At 50.0% G+C, this 16,224-nt stretch overlaps 1 long non-coding RNA gene across 1 annotated transcript in view; it reads left to right on the top strand.

Annotated features, from left to right (window-relative positions):
• Positions 1-6,424, top strand: part of LOC148773804 (uncharacterized) — a 50,960-nt gene extending 44,536 nt beyond the window's left edge. The window contains exons 2-3 of the long non-coding RNA XR_016036497.1: positions 5,733-5,847; positions 6,324-6,424. This is a non-coding gene — a long non-coding RNA (uncharacterized LOC148773804). The remainder of the gene's footprint in view (positions 1-5,732; positions 5,848-6,323) is intronic.
• Positions 6,425-16,224: the final 9,800 nt, after the last annotated feature.

Raw genomic sequence — 16,224 nt, 5'->3', positions numbered from 1 at the left:
CAGCATGCAGCAGCATTTGTGAGTAGAACAGGACACGTGGCACAGTTAACAGGGAAATCTCTGGAGCCGTGGGGAAATGCTCTCACCTCAAGACACATAACCTGCGGACCGATGTGAGCCCAAGGACAGAGCACAAGTTCTCCGGCCACAGAGGTCGATCTCAAACACACTCCTTTATATCCCTCTCTCCTCTGTGATGATGCAAGGTGTTTTTCTCCACGGAAAGCATGTCCTGAATTTTTCTTTCTAATAGGAAATCACTGAGGCTGCTTATACACCAGGAAGCAAGAAATAGGACTGCACTAGCCTTTCAGTTCATTCTGGCTTTCTTCTCTTTTCCTTTCCAGTTCTTTTCGGTCATAGTTCAACCTTCGCAGGCACATAATTCCACACTGGAAACTGTTTCTGTTTCCAAGAGAAAGAGAAGAAATTTAGAGCTGCCACAGGCCATCCTCTCTCAGCCAGCCAGGAAGAACTACTCGCACTGACTGGCCTGTGAAGGCCCAGGCGTGCTCAGCTGCCCATGAAGGGCTTTGCTGGTCCAGGGGCCCAGCAGCCGCGCCTGCACAAGGCTCCGTGAAGTCGCTACGGTACCGCGGGAGCCCCAGGTTGGGCAGCCACTCGTTGCCAGTCCACTTGTGGTTCATGCCTCAGGCCGTGAGGGTCTGCTTTTAATAACTAAGAATGATTAATTCAGGAAAAAATAAAAAAAACCCACGGAAGCAGTCACAAGGGCCATTTATCATCTTGAAAATGGATTTTTAAACAATTACATATTCTCAAAGGCTAAGCTAAAGACAACATTATTGCTCATAACTTCAAAATAATTTGATCTTTTATTTGTTACCTTTTAAATTCGCTGGCAAAATTTTATGCAAAGAAATTATACCATTAAAAGTCTGACTCATCTGTGCCAATAAAATTAACCTATCTGCCAAACCGTAAGTGCAGTTGTGTGGTAGTTTGAGCTTTCTTTGGTATTCCTTTCTTTGGGATTGGAATGAGACTGACCTTTTCCAGTCCTGTGGCCACTGCTGAGTTTTCCAAATTTGCTGGCATATTGAGTGCAGCACTTTCACAGCATCATCTTTCAGGATCTGAAATAGCTCAACTGGAATTCCATCACCTCCACAAGCTTTGTTCGTAGTGACGCTTTCTAAGGCCCACTTGACTTCACATTCCAAGATGTCTGGCTCTAGGTCAGTGATCATGTTATCGTGACTATCTTGGTCGTGAAGATCTTTTTTGTACAGTTCTTCTGTGTATTCTTGCCACCTCTTCTTAATATCTTCTGCTTCTGTTAGGTCCATACCATTTCTGTCCTTTATCGAGCCCATCTTTGCATGAAATGTTCCCTTGGTATCTCTAACTTTCTTGAAGAGATCTCTTGTCTTTCCTATTCTGTTGTTTTCCTCTATTTCTTTGCATTGATCGTTGAGGAAGGCTTTCTTATCTCTCCTTGCTATTCTTTGGAACTCTGCATTCAGTTGCTTATATCTATCCTTTTCACTTCTCTTCTTTTCACAGCTATTTGTAAGGCCTCCTCAGATAGCCATTTTGCTTTTTTGCATTTCTTTTCCATGGGGATGGTCTTGGTCCCTGTCTCCTGCACAAGATCATGAACCTCCATCCATAGTTCATCAGGCACTCTGTCTATCAGATCTAGTCCCTTAAATCTATTTTTCACTTCCACTGTATTTGATTTAGGTCATATCTGAATGGTCTAGTGGTTTTCCCTACTTTCTTCAATTTCAGTCTGAATTTGGTAATAAGGAATTCATGACCTGAGCCGCAGTCAGCTCCTGGTCTTGTTTTTGCAAACTGTATACAGCTTCTCCATCTTTGGCTGCAAAGAATATAATCAATCTGATTTTGCTGTTGACCATCTGGCGATGTCCATGTGTAGAGTCTTCTCTTGTGTTTTTAAAAGAGGGTGTTTGTTATGACCAGTGAGTTCTCTTGGCAAAACTTGATTAGCCTTTGCCCTGCTTCATTCCGTGCTCCAAGGCCAAATTTGCCTGTTACTCCAGGTGTTTCTTAACTTCCTACTTTTGCATTCCAGTCCCTTATAATGAAAAGGACATCTTTTTTGGGTGCTAGTTCTAAAAGGTCTTGTAGGTCTTCATTGAACCATTCAACTTCGGCTTCTTCAGCATTACTGGTTGGGGCGTAGGCTTGGATTACTTGTAATATTGAATGATTTTCCTTGGAAACGAACAGAGATCATTCTGTCGTTTTTGAGTTTACATCCAAGTACTGCCTTTCGGACTCTTTTGTTGACCATGATGGCTACTCCATTTCTTCGAAGGGATTCCTGCCCACAGTAGTAGATATAATGGGCATCTGAGTTAAATTCACCCATTCCAGTCCATTTAAGTTCACTGATTCCTGGAATGTCTACGTTCACTCTTGCCATCTCCTGTTTGACCACTTCCAATTTGCCTTGATTCATGGACCTAACATTCCAGGTTCCTATGCAATATTGCTCTTTACAGCATCGGACCTTGCTTCTATCACCAGTCATATCCACAACTGGGTACTGGTTTTGCTTTGGCTCCATCCATTCTTTCTGGAGTTATTTCTCCACTGATCTCTAGTAGCATACTGGACACCTACCGACCTGGGGAATTCTTCATTGAGTATCCTATCATTTTGCCTTTTGATAATGTTCATGGGGTTCTCAAGGCAAGTATACTGAAGTGGTTTGCCATTCCCTTCTCCCGTGGACCACATTCTGTCAGAACCTCACAACTGCACTCATCTCACACACTAGTAAAGTCATGCTCAAAATTCTCCAAGCCAGGCTTCAGCAATACGTGAACCGTGAACTTCCAGACGTTCAAGCAGGTTTTAGAAAAAGCAGAGGAACCAGAGATCAAATTGCCAACATCCGCTGGATCATGGAAAAAGCAAGAGAGTTCCAGAAAAACGTCTATTTCTGCTTCATTGACTATGCCAAAGCCTTTGACTGTGTGGATCACAATAAACTGTGGAAAATTCTGAAAGAGATGGGAATACCAAAACACCTGAACTGCCTCTTGAGAAACCTGTGTGCAGGTCAGGAAGCAACAGTTAGAACTGGGCATGGAACAACAGACTGGTTCCAAATTGGAAAAGGAGTACATCAAGGCTGCATATTGTCACCCTGCTTATTTATTGTTCTATTCCTTTGTTTGTTGTGGTTTTTTTAGATTCTACATATAAGGATATGATACTGTGTTTATCTTTCTCTGACTTACTTCACTTAGCATGTTATGTTGCTGTGAAAGTCACTCAGTCCTGTCCTACTCTTTGCAACCCCATGGATACAGTCCGTGGAATCCTCCAGGCCAGAACACTGAAATGGGTAGCCTTTCCCTTCTACAGGGGATCTTCCCAACCCAGGGATCAAACCTAGGTCTCCTGCATTGTGGGCAGATTCTTTACCAGCTGAGCCACAAGGGAAGCCCAAGAATACTGGAGTGGGTAGCCTATCCCTTCTCCAGCGGATCTTCCCAGCCCAGGAGTTGAACCGGGGTCTCCTGCATTGCAGGCGGATTCTTTACCAACCGAACTAGCAGGGAATCACTTAGCATAATGCCCTCCAAGTCCAACCAGGTGGCTGCAAACGGCAATATTTCATCCTTTTTATGGCTGAGTAGTATTCCATTGTGTCTGGTGTCCTCTTAAACAGGTTTCATCCTCACATTGCCCAGGACCAGTCCCCTCCCTGCCAATGCCATGCACTGAGGCCAGGTTATCTCTTCACTCCCTCCATTCCTCGCTCTTTGCCATTAAACTAAAGACAGGCCCATCCCATTTGGGCTCATTATCCCCCAGGAGACTGGGGAGATGTGTTTGGGACCCTCAAGGTCACTTTGTCCCTTTACCCCCTGGGATTTGGGTCCAGGCTGCTTTCAGGGTCTCCCTACCCCATGAGTGCAGCATCACTTAGGTATGTACGTGTGGGTAAAGGAATAGTTTGGTGGGGGGGTTCCCTAGGCCACCATTTTTCAGCTCGTTTCTTCGGAAGAGCTGCCTTTACAGGCAACCCAAGCTATTCCTCACTCTGCAACTTTACCTCGTTTCCATTTTAGAAACTGAGGGGAAACACAGAAGACTGTTGAAATAAAGCTAGACTTAACTGGGTGGAATGGGGGCATTTGCTTTGCTTATCTGAGGAGTCACTGGGCAGCTCAGAGGAATGCAGTGACAGTGGTTCTCAGGGACCAGGGGGTCCCTTATTCCACTCTTTGGGGGTGAGAGTGTTGCTGGAGATGGCACTGAATAAGACGACCGGCCCTTCCCTTGCCACCCAAGCACCTTGGTGATCCCGAGGCCATCGCTGTGCACACCCGCATTTCTGTCCAGGTTGGTCGCATAACATGACGGCCCCAATCACTGCATCCCCTAACTGCAAGGCCCTTGATCTGAAACCCCTCCCCTGCTGCCCCCATAATTCAATCTTGGTGTGACATTGTTGTCACCCCCTTGCACCTCCTACAAGGGTCATGAAGTTTCAGAATCAAAAAATAACCGAAAAATTCAGTGATATTTTTAAAAGTGTTTCAGGTCAGGAAAACTTTTCTTCCAGCAAAATCTTACACAGGAGGCCCACAATGTAAAACAAGGGGAAAATGGCAGATGGGGGTCTTACCCCCATGACTCGGCTCCCACAGGAAGCTGTGTGTGACTTGCAGGCGCCCGCCTTGCTCACAGATGAGGATACATGGGGGTGACAGGTGCACAGCCAGCAGAGGCTGGGAGGGGTGGATCCGGGAGTCCCAGCTCCCTGGCCATGGTCCGTGGGGTTCGGTGTGGGCATTCTGCTCTCTTGGCAGGGCGTGGGTTCAGTGGGGATCAGGCAGGATGGTGGCACTGGGACGGACAGGAACTGCATTCCCAATCCTATTGGGATTGTTTCCCCTAATATCCCTTCTCCCCAGGGATGCTGTGTGCTCGCTGAGATCTGGACTTTGCTGCTCTTCCATCCAGAGTTCAAAGTCATCAGCCATTCCTTTGGGGGTGGGGTGGCAATTGTTGTGGTCTATGCGCAGGTTGGAAAAGAATTTCCAGACACGGGGCAGAATGAGAGGAGAAGAGAGTTTACTAGAGCAGGAGATGCTGTTAGACCAGTGGGCTGGCTCAAGACAGAGACAGCGCCTTTCGTGGGCTCGTAGCCAATTTTTATAGCCTCAAGAGAAAGAAACTTGCTGCTAGAAGGGTGGTGTTAGGTGATTGGTTAGGATGCTGTAGGACGGGTATTTTTGTCTAATGTGGGGTCAGGGAGCTGGCCAGTTTAGAGCAGGGGGGCTCGTGATAACACAGCTTCCCTGGTGGCTCAGAGGGTAAAGAATCTGTCTGCAGTGCAGGAGACGTGGATCTGATCCCTGGGTCAGGGAGGATCCCCTGGAGAAGGGAATGGAAACCCACTCCAGTATTCTGGCCTGGAGGATTCCACGGACAGGGGAGCCTGGCGGGCTAGAGCCATGGGATGACTTTGGTAAAGGACTCCACGGGGATGAGAGAAAAGGAGGCAGGGTGATCGGTGATGAAGGAGGAGAGAAAGAGGAGCCCGGGGATTAGCCTGAGAGGGAGGCCAGAGGACTGAGCTTTTTCTACAGCCCTCTGTCTGAATTCTGGGGTGCTCTCCTTCCTTCCCTCCTGCACCCCCTAGGGTTCCAGAGGCAGCCAGCACCCCTCATCTTTAACAAGCACCCTGATCTCAGCTTTGCTCCCCTCTTTCTCCTCAGGAGGACCTTACCACCCTGCCGAGTGCTGCCTCACCTATGTGAGCCGGGCAGTCCCCCGGCAGCGTGTTTCAAGCTATTATGAGACCAGCAGCCAGTGCTCCAAGCCTGAGATCGTGTAGGTGGCACCCACACACCGCCCTGGGGGAGGGGGAGCCCGTAGGGCTGGGAGCACGGTGGGGTAGGGGAGGGGGGAGAATGCAGGATGGGTGCTCCCCAGAGTGCTCTCAGGTGTGTCCATAGAGAGAAGCAGCACAAGGTGGGGTGGGGGAAAGCAGACTTGGGGCTCTGGGGCCATTGGGGGGCCTGCTGGGGCCAGGAGGAAGCTGGGCCCATGGATAAGGGTGTGGGGGGGAGGGGAAGGGGGGGGCAAGGGACACTTCCTGGGTAGGGCAAGGAGACTGGATGGGTCTAAGGGGCCCTGAGGGGCTGGAGGGTGTATCTCAGAAAAGACGCTGGCCCTGGGCTGCCTCTAACTAAGGAAGGGGAACCAGTCTGGGCAGGATGAGGAATCTGTGAAGAAGAAAGGACTGGCTCTCGCTTCCTGGCTCCCGGAACCTCGGTTGGTCATCCTTCTCCCCTCTTGTTCCACAGCTTCATCACCAAGAAGGGCCATTACCTCTGTGCCAACCCCCGTGATGGCTGGGTCCGGGACTATATCAAGGAACTGGAGGAGTGACCCAGAAGTAATGGAGGACACAGCTCGGGATTTAAAGAGAGCGGGTTGAACCACACTCCCCTTCTCCCAACTCAGCCCTAGTCGCCTCCTGGGAGCTGCCCTGAATTGAATTAAAGACCAGTCAGGCCCTTCTCTGCCCTCATTCATTTCTACTAAATATCCCCACTGGCAGCAGACTTGAGGACACTGGTGATCCCAGCCACGCGTGCCCTGGCAGGGCAGCTCAGGGTGCTGCCCTCAGCCTCATGCTTCACTCTGCAGAAGTTTGGCCAGACCCTGGTGCAAAAAGAAATGGGTCAGGTCTGCCATGGAGGTAGAGACAAACTGAGCAGGAAGTGAGGAAGACATGCTGTGTAAAGGCTACCTTGAGATAGCAGTGACCACAATAAAGCAGATACTATTTTTATAGCACCTCCATAGTCCAGACACTCTGCTAAAGCCGTCTATGTGCATTCATCTATTTAAGCTTCACAAGGAAAGCTTGATTTTGCAGCTAAATCTTCATAAACGCCTCTCTATAACAGTCAAATTCCATACATAGTCTTCATTGTATGCTTTTCCCAAGGCCTTTGTCCCCTGCCGGCTAAGAAAGGAATGATTGATGGACAAATTTTATCCACTTCTTCCCCATCCACATACACACATCAGGTTGCACTATATTGTTTTATTCATTTTTGTGTACTGCACAAGGCATAGCAAAAAGTCTGGCCCACATCAGGTGCTCAGGAAGTGAATGGATGAGTGGTAGATGCATGGTTGGGTGGTGGATGAACGGGTGGATGGATGAATGCATAGATGAATGAATGGATGGTGCATAGATGGATGGGTGGATGGATAGATGCATAGATGGGCGGGTGGATAAATGGATGACTAGATCAGTGAATGGATGGATGGGTGGATGGATGGATAGTGGATGGTGGATGAATGAGTCGATGGATGCATAAATGGATGGATGGATGGATGGATAGTGGATGGTGGATGAATGGGTGGATGGATGCATAAATGGATAGGTGGACAAATGGGTGGATGGATGGATAGATGGGTGGATGGATGGATAGTGGATGAATGGGTGGATGGATGCATAAATGGATGGATGGGTAGATGGGTGGATGGATGGATGGATAGTGGGTTGTGGATGAATGGGTGGATGGATGGATAGATGGGTGGACAGATGGGGGGATGGATGGATGGATAGTGGATGGTGGATGAATGGGCAGATGGATGCATAAATGGATGGATGAGTGGATAGATGGGTGGAAGGATAGTGGATGGTGGATGAATGGGTGGATGGATGCATAAATGGATGGATGGATAGATGGGTGGATGGATAGTGAATGGTGGATGAATGGGTGGATGGATGAGTGCATAGATGGGTGGATGAATGGATGGCGGATGGGTGGATAGACGGAATGAGAAAGGAACCAAGAGGAAGCTTATGCTCCAGCTGACCCCAAAGGCTCTCAGACCGCTCTTCCCGGTTCAAGGAGCTCTGCATACACGGAGGAAGAGCACACCCAGTGTAGGCACTGTGACCACACTCCCTGGTCTCCAGCCCTCCACAAAGACCACGAGGGGGCCTGGAGCAAAGGCACAGCAGGCTTCCTCATACCTCCTCTCCTCCACAAACAGAGGTTAAGGGGGTATCTCATATACCTACCCCTCTACCCTCATAAAAAGCCACAGCCTTACCACCACTAACTGCCTTGAACCCACCAGGGCTAATTGCATTGCCTGTTTTTCCCTATTTTATAAGCAGTCTTGCCAAACAGCAAGACCCACAAGGAGTTTTGACGTCCTTGTTTCCCCACGCACTGCCCCCCTCCCCCGACAACTCCCATCTCTTGAAACACTCCCTCATGCCTCTAGAGGTCGGTCCATCAAAGATCAAATCCTCTCACTTCTCTGAAAGCTGCCTTCAGCCTGGAACAGGGTTCTGAGGCAGTCTGAAAAGAGAAGATACTGATTGGCAGGTCCGTGTGCCCACGCTAAGTCATTTTGTAGCCCACCAAGCCCCTCTACTGGAGTGGGTTGCCATGCCCTCCTCCAGGGTATCTTCCCGACCCAGGGATCAAACCTGCATCTTCTGCAACTCCTGCACTGCGGGCGGATTCTTTATCATCGAGCCACCAGGGAAGCCCGAGGGGGCAGGTCCAGCTTTAGCCAAAGCCAAGGGTAGAAGCTGGAACTCTGGAACCCAGAAGCAGGTTGTCAGGTTCACCGTGTTGCACGGCCCTCTGCCGGCCATGATTGGCCGCGGTGGCAGATTGGATTAACCCACACTGAGGGCACCCAGGCTTTCCAGGTGGCGCTAGGGGTAAAGAACTCACCTGCCAATGCCGGAGACCTAAGAGAAGGTGGTTTGATCCCTGGGTTAGAAAGATCCCCTGGAAGAGGATATGGCAACCCACTCCAGTATTCTTGCCTGGTGGGCTACAGTCCATGGGGTCGCAAATAGTTGGACATGACTGAAGAGACTTTACCCGCACGCACGAGGGCACCCAGGAGGGATCAGCCGATTAGACCTGAAACTGGTTCCCAGTCCAAGGTCCAAAGAGGTAAATGAGAGCATCGACAAATGAGACAAACATTTCAGCAAACAGGGACCCAAAGATCTGACACTTTAGGAACTGGGGGAAGAGTCTTAGTGGCATAATCCGCAACAAACACGTGTGAGTTCCACCGTGTTGTCCTTGGACGGGGGCGGCGGGAGCATTCTCTTCCGAGGCCACTGAACCCGACCCTTGCCTCAGTCTGTGCTCTCGCTAACCCTGCTTTCCGTTTGCCTCCCGAAGACTGGGCACCTGGGGAAAAGGTCGGTTCAACTCTCCGTCTTCTTTCCCAAAGTAGAGATGAGGGCAGGGAACATGATGAAGCCACACAGATTCTGTTTTCAGGACTACCTATCTAGCTCCATGGTGAGGAATCCACCTGCCAATGCAGGAGATGTAGGTTCAATCCCTGGGTCAAAAATCTCCACTGGAGGAGGGCATGGCAACCCACCCCAGTATTCTGGCCTGAAGAATCCCACAGAGGAGCCTGGTGGGTTACAGTCCAAGGGGCCACAAAGAGTCAAGTCGACTTAGCAACTAAACGCATCTGCCTCCTACCCATGTGAGATTTATTTAGCCTCTCTAAGCCTCAGGGGCCTCATCTGCAAAATGGGAATAAAGTCTCTTCTCCCCTCTGTGAAGTCTAAGTAAAATAGGGCCTGAAGTGTGCTGACACCCAGCACGTGTTCTCCACACTTTCCCTTTCTCTTTTCCTTCAGGCAGATGCAAATATTAGCAAACAACTGTGCACCAGACCCCGCCCTCCAGTGACCCCCTTTCAGCGTCTCTCCTCCCCCACCCACTCTGAAGTGGTCAGCATCCAGAGAGCTGAGGGCCCCGCGTGGACGACCAGCAAGGAAGGAGACTGTGTCCGCCCAGCCTCCCCTGGAGCCTGACTGCCCACCGAGAGGATGAAGGTCTCCGTGGCTGCCCTCTTTCTCCTCATCCTCACCATCACTTCTGCTGTTCACAGTCAGCCAAGTGAGTCCACCTGTCCCTGGAGGGCGGCACCGAGGAAAGGGAACAGGGAGCGGGCAGCGAGGTGATGCCAAGAGTGCTCTCAGGTCTCCGTCATCAGCCCCAGGTCCCCTCCCCTCCTGCACCCAGAGCTGCTGCGCACCAGCCCCTTGTAAGCAGAGCTGAGCTGTGGTCCAGATCCGCTGGGGTTGGGCTGTTTCGGGAAGCTGGGTCGAAGTCACATCAGGAGTCCTGCGGACACAGCAGGAATGATCATTTAGGAGGAAGAGCCAAGGAAGGAGCGAAAGGGACAATCATAAACGTATGTGATGAGGAGGAAGGCGAGCCAAGTGGGTGGGAAAAGCCATTCCCTGGCAGGGTAGGACCAAGGGAGTCAGGGAGGCCGGCGGAGGGACGTTTCGGGCTAAGCCCAAGACAGGGAGTCTGAAGCTAGACACCCCTTGCGGGCAGAGTCTGTTGTAGATTTCTGGGACTATCATGGAAGCCAAAAGACGCCCCAATGGGATGCCCACATGTGCCATTTGAGGGTTTCTGGACCCCTGTCTCCATCTCTCAGCCTAGGGCTAAAAAATGTTTGTAGAAAAGAGAAAAGGGGTTGAAGGAGATTGAAAGGCTTTGGAGCCATGAGATGGATGCATGGGCTCTGCCTCTACCAGCATTTATCAGAGTTGGTGACAGGCAAGGGACCAGAGACTCAGGCCATCTCTCAGTGCATACCTGCCTTCAATGGCCCCAGCCCTTGCTCTCTCCCTAAGGCTTCCCTTGGCGCATAGTCTGGCTGGATTCTGCCTTTGTGAACACTCGGGGCAGCGAGGGTCACACACACCGTGTAATCTGCCCACACACTCTCAGGATGCCCCTGGTCTTTGTAAACATCGCCTTAGAGAACCAGGGTCACTGCGGGTAGAGGTGCCTCCTGGGGATGGGAGGGGGCAGCAGTGCCCTTCGGGAAGGTCAGGCAGGAAGAAAAATGGCCCAGCCAAAGCATGGATCAGCCAAATGGTGCCCTGGAGACGTCTCAAGCTTTGCTACCTACTGGACGCAAGCGTCAGGGATTTGCACTCTGCAGGTCTGGGGGCTGGGGAAGGTGATATCCTTGAATGATGAGCAGTCAGGGGAGCTCAAGGGAGACAGCGCTACCAGCCAACCAAGTCTGGCCTCTGGGAATGTCAGAGAGAGGGGGAGAGAGCACTTTCCAGGCCAGTAGAGTGGCCATTACCACCATTAGCTCCTTAAAAAAAAAAAGAAGAAGTTTTTATTTTGTATTGGAGTACAGCCATTAACAATGTTGTGATAGTTTCAGGTGGACAGCGAAGGAACTCAGCCATATGTATCCATGTAAGCATTCTCCCTACCATCAGCTCGTAATCACAAGCACCGACACTTTCCACGCCAGACTCTGAGTTAAGGGTTTTGCAAGCATTTTCTCAGCTCATCCTCACCACGATCCTAGGACATAACTTTTTTTTATTATTATTGATTTATGTTTATTGAAGTATAGTTGATTTACAATGTTGTTAATTCCTGTTATACAGCAAAGTGATTTGGTTGTACATATATATATATGCCTTCTTTTTAAATATCGTTTCGTTATGGTGTGTCATAGGATATTTTGTTACTTGCAGAATAATTGTTTTACAATGCTGTGAATCAGCTGTATGTCTGCACACATCCTCACCCTCTTGGGCCTCCCTCCCACCCATCATCCCACCCCTCTACGTCAACACAGAGCACATAGCTGACGCCCTAGGTTATACAGCAGCTTCCCACTAGCTATCTGCTTTACACAGGATAGCGTATATATGTCAAGGCTACTCTCTCAATTCATCCTGCCTTCTCCTTCCGCTATTGCATAGGATGGAACTTTTTTACCTTCATTTAATGGGTGAAGACATCCAAAGAGGTTAAGAAATTTGCCCGTGATTCAAGTCATTTAGTCAAGACTCCAAACCATGCTGTCAGGCCCCAAAACTTAAAACACAAGCCTTTTCCCCTTGCCCTGACTTCTCCTGTTCATCCCTGTATCTCAGCCTCCCCCCCGACCTCAGCTTCTCTGGTGCCTCTAGGACAGAATCCGGGCTCCCCGACATAGTTCAGAAGGAGTGCAGACCTCCCCGCCCTCTTTAATATCCTCTTCCTACTTCTTCCTTCCCACCTTGCCCTGCGGCTCCTGGAACTGCTCTATCCTCCCAGACATGTTGGACTTCCCCCACCTCAGGCCTCCACATATTTCTTTCTTCCAGATCCCATGACCCCTCTGTCTGCCTAAGTCCTGCTCGTCCCTCAGGAATCCGCTCAGACACCACCTGCTGTGGGACTTCTTCCTCAACCACCCAGGCTGGGTTAGGCGCTCCTTGTTCTGTTCCCATAGCCCTTTGCAGCAAATTCTACTCTATCCCAGACCACATTCTCTTGTAGTGTTTATCTTTTCACTTTGCTTTTACACCCAGACTGGTCTGTAAGGCACACAAGAGTAGCGACTGTATCTTCCACATGTTCTAACCCCCATAGAGCCTGGCTTGTAATAGGAGCTCAATACGTGTTTGCCCAGTCAAGTTCATCAGCAAATGTGAATCCCCCCGTCCTTTGTACTTCATTAAGCTCAGTCTAGAGGCTGAAAGATCTATAGAAGGGTCATCTTTTTCACTTGTCTGTTACCCATCCAGATACCATCAATCCCTGCTGACAGATGGCTTTGCCATCAGAAGAACGGACAAAATGCAAGAGATGGGAGATGGAGGTGGGCAGCCATGGGCTCCCTCTCTGCCTTCTTAACTCAGCTTTCAATGTCATTCCCTCAGAAATCCCTGAGTCGGTGAACCCTCCACCCACCTGCTGCCTGAAGTGTCATTAGAAAGTATTGCCAAGAAAACTGGTGGTGGGATACAGACAGGCCCTCAACTGTTACCTGCCAGCAATCAGGTAAGCACCGTCCTGCAGACATTTACAGGGAGCGGGAAGGGGAGCCCAAGGCTGGATCGGGGTACACGGAACCAAGTATCTGTGCTAGAACAGGGGAGTAGCAGTTAAGGGACCTGGGCTTTGACTCTCACAGGACAGGCCTGGGTTTTATTCTAGACTTTGCCACTTACAGAGGCACGTGGCTGGTTCATGTGGTCCAAGAAACGGTGGCCATAATGGAACCCGAGCCTGACAGTCTAGGTTGAATGGAGAAGGGCTGAAAGAAGTGATGATGAGGTCTAGAGGCCAGAGAGGGGGGCTTTTTGAGGGGACCCAGACAAGGGGGGGGGTGGCTAGGGAGGTGGTACAGGGCACAAGGCAAGCCCCTGGTGAGCTAGAAGTGAGGGTGTGTGGACTGGACCCCTAACTGCTCCGGGGCCCCTGATGGTCTAACTCTGCCCCCACAGCTTCATCACCAAGAGAAAACAAGAGATCTGTACCAACGCCGACGACGACTGGGTTCAAGAGTACATCAAGGATCCCAGACGTCCTCTGCAGCCTCCCAGGAGGTTGGCCTGGGTTAACATCACCAGATGGGTGGAAGGTCAAGCCCAGATCCACAACTTGCCGTGGTGGCCAGGCCTCCAACGGAGCCCAAGTTTGACGTGGGGATGGTGTAACCCTGTGAAAACGCAGGCAACCTTGTTGTCTGAATGAAAAGAGTCACATTCAGAGAAACAGGCCAGAGATTCAAAACACTAAAACATTTCAAATATAGTCTCAGTCTCCCAAGGTTGCGGGAGAAGGGCAGGGATACATCCTTAACGCTCAGCACAGCACTTTCACATCCTCTTCCTTGTCTTGCTTTCAGACCCTCACCTCGCTCCAATGCACCGGCCCATCCTGAATGATCGTGTCCCACTTCCCAACAGCCAAACCACCTCTGGCTCTCTCTGGCCTCCCACTCATTAAGAGACTCACGGGACTCTTGACTTTTCCTGTCCACCCTTATCCTTTTTCTAGATCTCTTTTTTATTCTATTATGCTTTTAAAACCTAACCTTTTGGGATTTCCCTGGTGGTCCAGTGGCTAGGACTCCGTGCTCCCAGTGCAGGGGGCCCAGGTTCAATCCTGGTCAGGGGACTAGATCCCACCCATTGCAACTAAAAAACCCCTCATGCTGCAACTAAGACCCAAGGCAGCCAAATAAACAAAAATTAAAAACAGAAAACCTAACCTTTTCTTATGGGAATAGTCAAATGCTAATGACTTTTGTCCCTGTTGCTGAGGCTTTGCTGAATTCCCCAATATTGGGTCTTCCCCAGGGTGATGTGGGTGCAGATGGTGCTGAAACAAAAGAGGAGGTGTCAATCCCTAGGTCCCTCCCACTGCAAGCTTTGTAGCACAGGGAAGGGCATTTGGCTAGGCTGGGGGTAAAAATCCTGGTCCAAAACTCAACCATTCAGTAAACACAATTTCCTTTATTGCCAACTTTGTTTCTAACTCCCTGCCTCCTTTCTGCTGGGATGGCAGAAACTTAACCTCAGTTTTTTCAGGGTCTTCACATTCCCCCGAGAAATTTCTCCATTTGGGGAACTGGAGCTTTTACATGGCACCGAGGCCAGAGGTGGGGGGCTTCCCTGGTGCCTCAGATGGTAAAGAATCTGCCTGTAATGCAAAAGACCTGACTTTGATTCCTGGGTTAAGGAAGATTCCCCTGGAGAAGGTAATGGCATTCTACGCCAGTATTCTTGCCTGGAGAATTCCATAGATGGAGGAGCCTGGTAGGTGACAGGTGATCGCTAAGAGTAGGACGTGACTGAGTGGCTAACACTTTCACTTTATTCTTTTTCCAGACGTGGATTATTGTTTATCCCTCCTCCCTACCTCTCTGTCCCCAGCTCAACAATAGGGAGTGGACTCAGACAAAATCCAACATTCCCCCAAAATGGTGTTGTGAAGCCAAAGCAAAGTCAGGCAACTAAAGCTATATGCTGCTGCTGCTAAGTCGCTTCAGTCGTGTCCAACTCTGTGCCACCCCATAGACGGCAGCCCACCAGGCTCCCCCGTCCCTGGGATTCTCCAGGCAAGAAAACTGGAGTGGGTTGCCATTTCCTTCTCCAATGCATGAAGGTGAAAAGTGAAAGTGAAGTCGCTCAGTCGTGTCCGACTGTTAGCGACCCCATGGACTGCAGCCCACCAGGCTCCTCTGTCCATGGGAGTTTCCAGGCAAGAGTACTGGAGTGGGCTGCCATTGCCTTCTCCAAAAGCTATATAGAGAAACGAATTTGGTGAAGTGATCATTGGGAAGACTGGTCTTCCAATGACTTGGATTCTGCTAAACTGACCCAAGCCTTCCCCCAGTGGTCCCCAGTGGTACTACATCATCCTGCCTCCTTGCTCCCTGACCCCAACTGAAGCTAACCCACCCAGATGCCACCTGACCCCAGCTGACCAATCACTCTCTCTTAGATGAACTTCGGACCTGAGAAACTAGCCCTGGAGCATTGTCCCAAGGGAAGGGGTCTATGAACTCGTCCGGTGAAGCCCCTGGAGCTGCCCTGTCCCTACTCCAGGCTTGGAGGTTTGGCTAACCTCAGTTCCATGAGATACCCCAGCATTCTTCCCATTATTCCTGTTTGTTTTGTGTGTTGGTTTGAATTCCTAAAGGACCATGGTGGCATTTAGCACCTCTGCAATAACATTTTGTTGGTTTAGGTCAGTTCTGTTGTGTGTGTTCACACGTACCCAACATTTTTACCATATTTAAGTGTACAATTCAGTGGCACTGAGTACTTCCATGTTGTCATGCAACCCTCACCACTATCCAGCTCCAGAACTTTTTCCTCACCCCAGACTGAAACCTCTCTTCCCTCTAAACAATCGTGTCCCCCTCCTCCCTCCCCCCAGCCCTTAGGAACCGCTGTTCTACTTTCCATCACTATGAACTTGATTCTTCTAGGTACCTCTTGGCTCATTTCACATAGCACAATGTTTTCAAAATGTATCCATGTTGTCAGGGTTTCATTCCTTGCTAGGCCTGAATGATATTTCATTGTCTGTATCTACCCTGTTTTGTTCATTCATTAATCTGTCCACGGGCATCTGGGTACCCCCTTTTCTTTACACGAGCTCGAGTTAGCAGGTCTTAGCTTCTGTCATTTGTGCCAAAAGCACTTTAACTCCTGTACTGACCTGTCAATCACCACACTGGCCAGGCAGGATCTTGGGCAGGTAAGGGCCTCAGACTCTGACCCTCCCCTTTGTCCCAGACAGAGGTCAGTGCTCCCTTCTCGTCCCTCCCTGGCTGTGCGTTCCTACTTCTGGATCCAGGGATTTCTCTCCACAATTCCTGCAATCAAAGCTAACTGTAATCAAACATCCTCCA

Source organism: Moschus berezovskii, chromosome 26 (genome assembly GCF_049115385.1).
Source record: "Moschus berezovskii isolate FMDL1 chromosome 26, NW_MosBer_1.0, whole genome shotgun sequence".
In the NCBI taxonomy this organism is placed as follows: domain Eukaryota; kingdom Metazoa; phylum Chordata; class Mammalia; order Artiodactyla; family Moschidae; genus Moschus; species Moschus berezovskii.
Note: the sequence above shows the minus strand (reverse complement) of the source record. Positions and strands in the feature narration are given on the sequence as shown.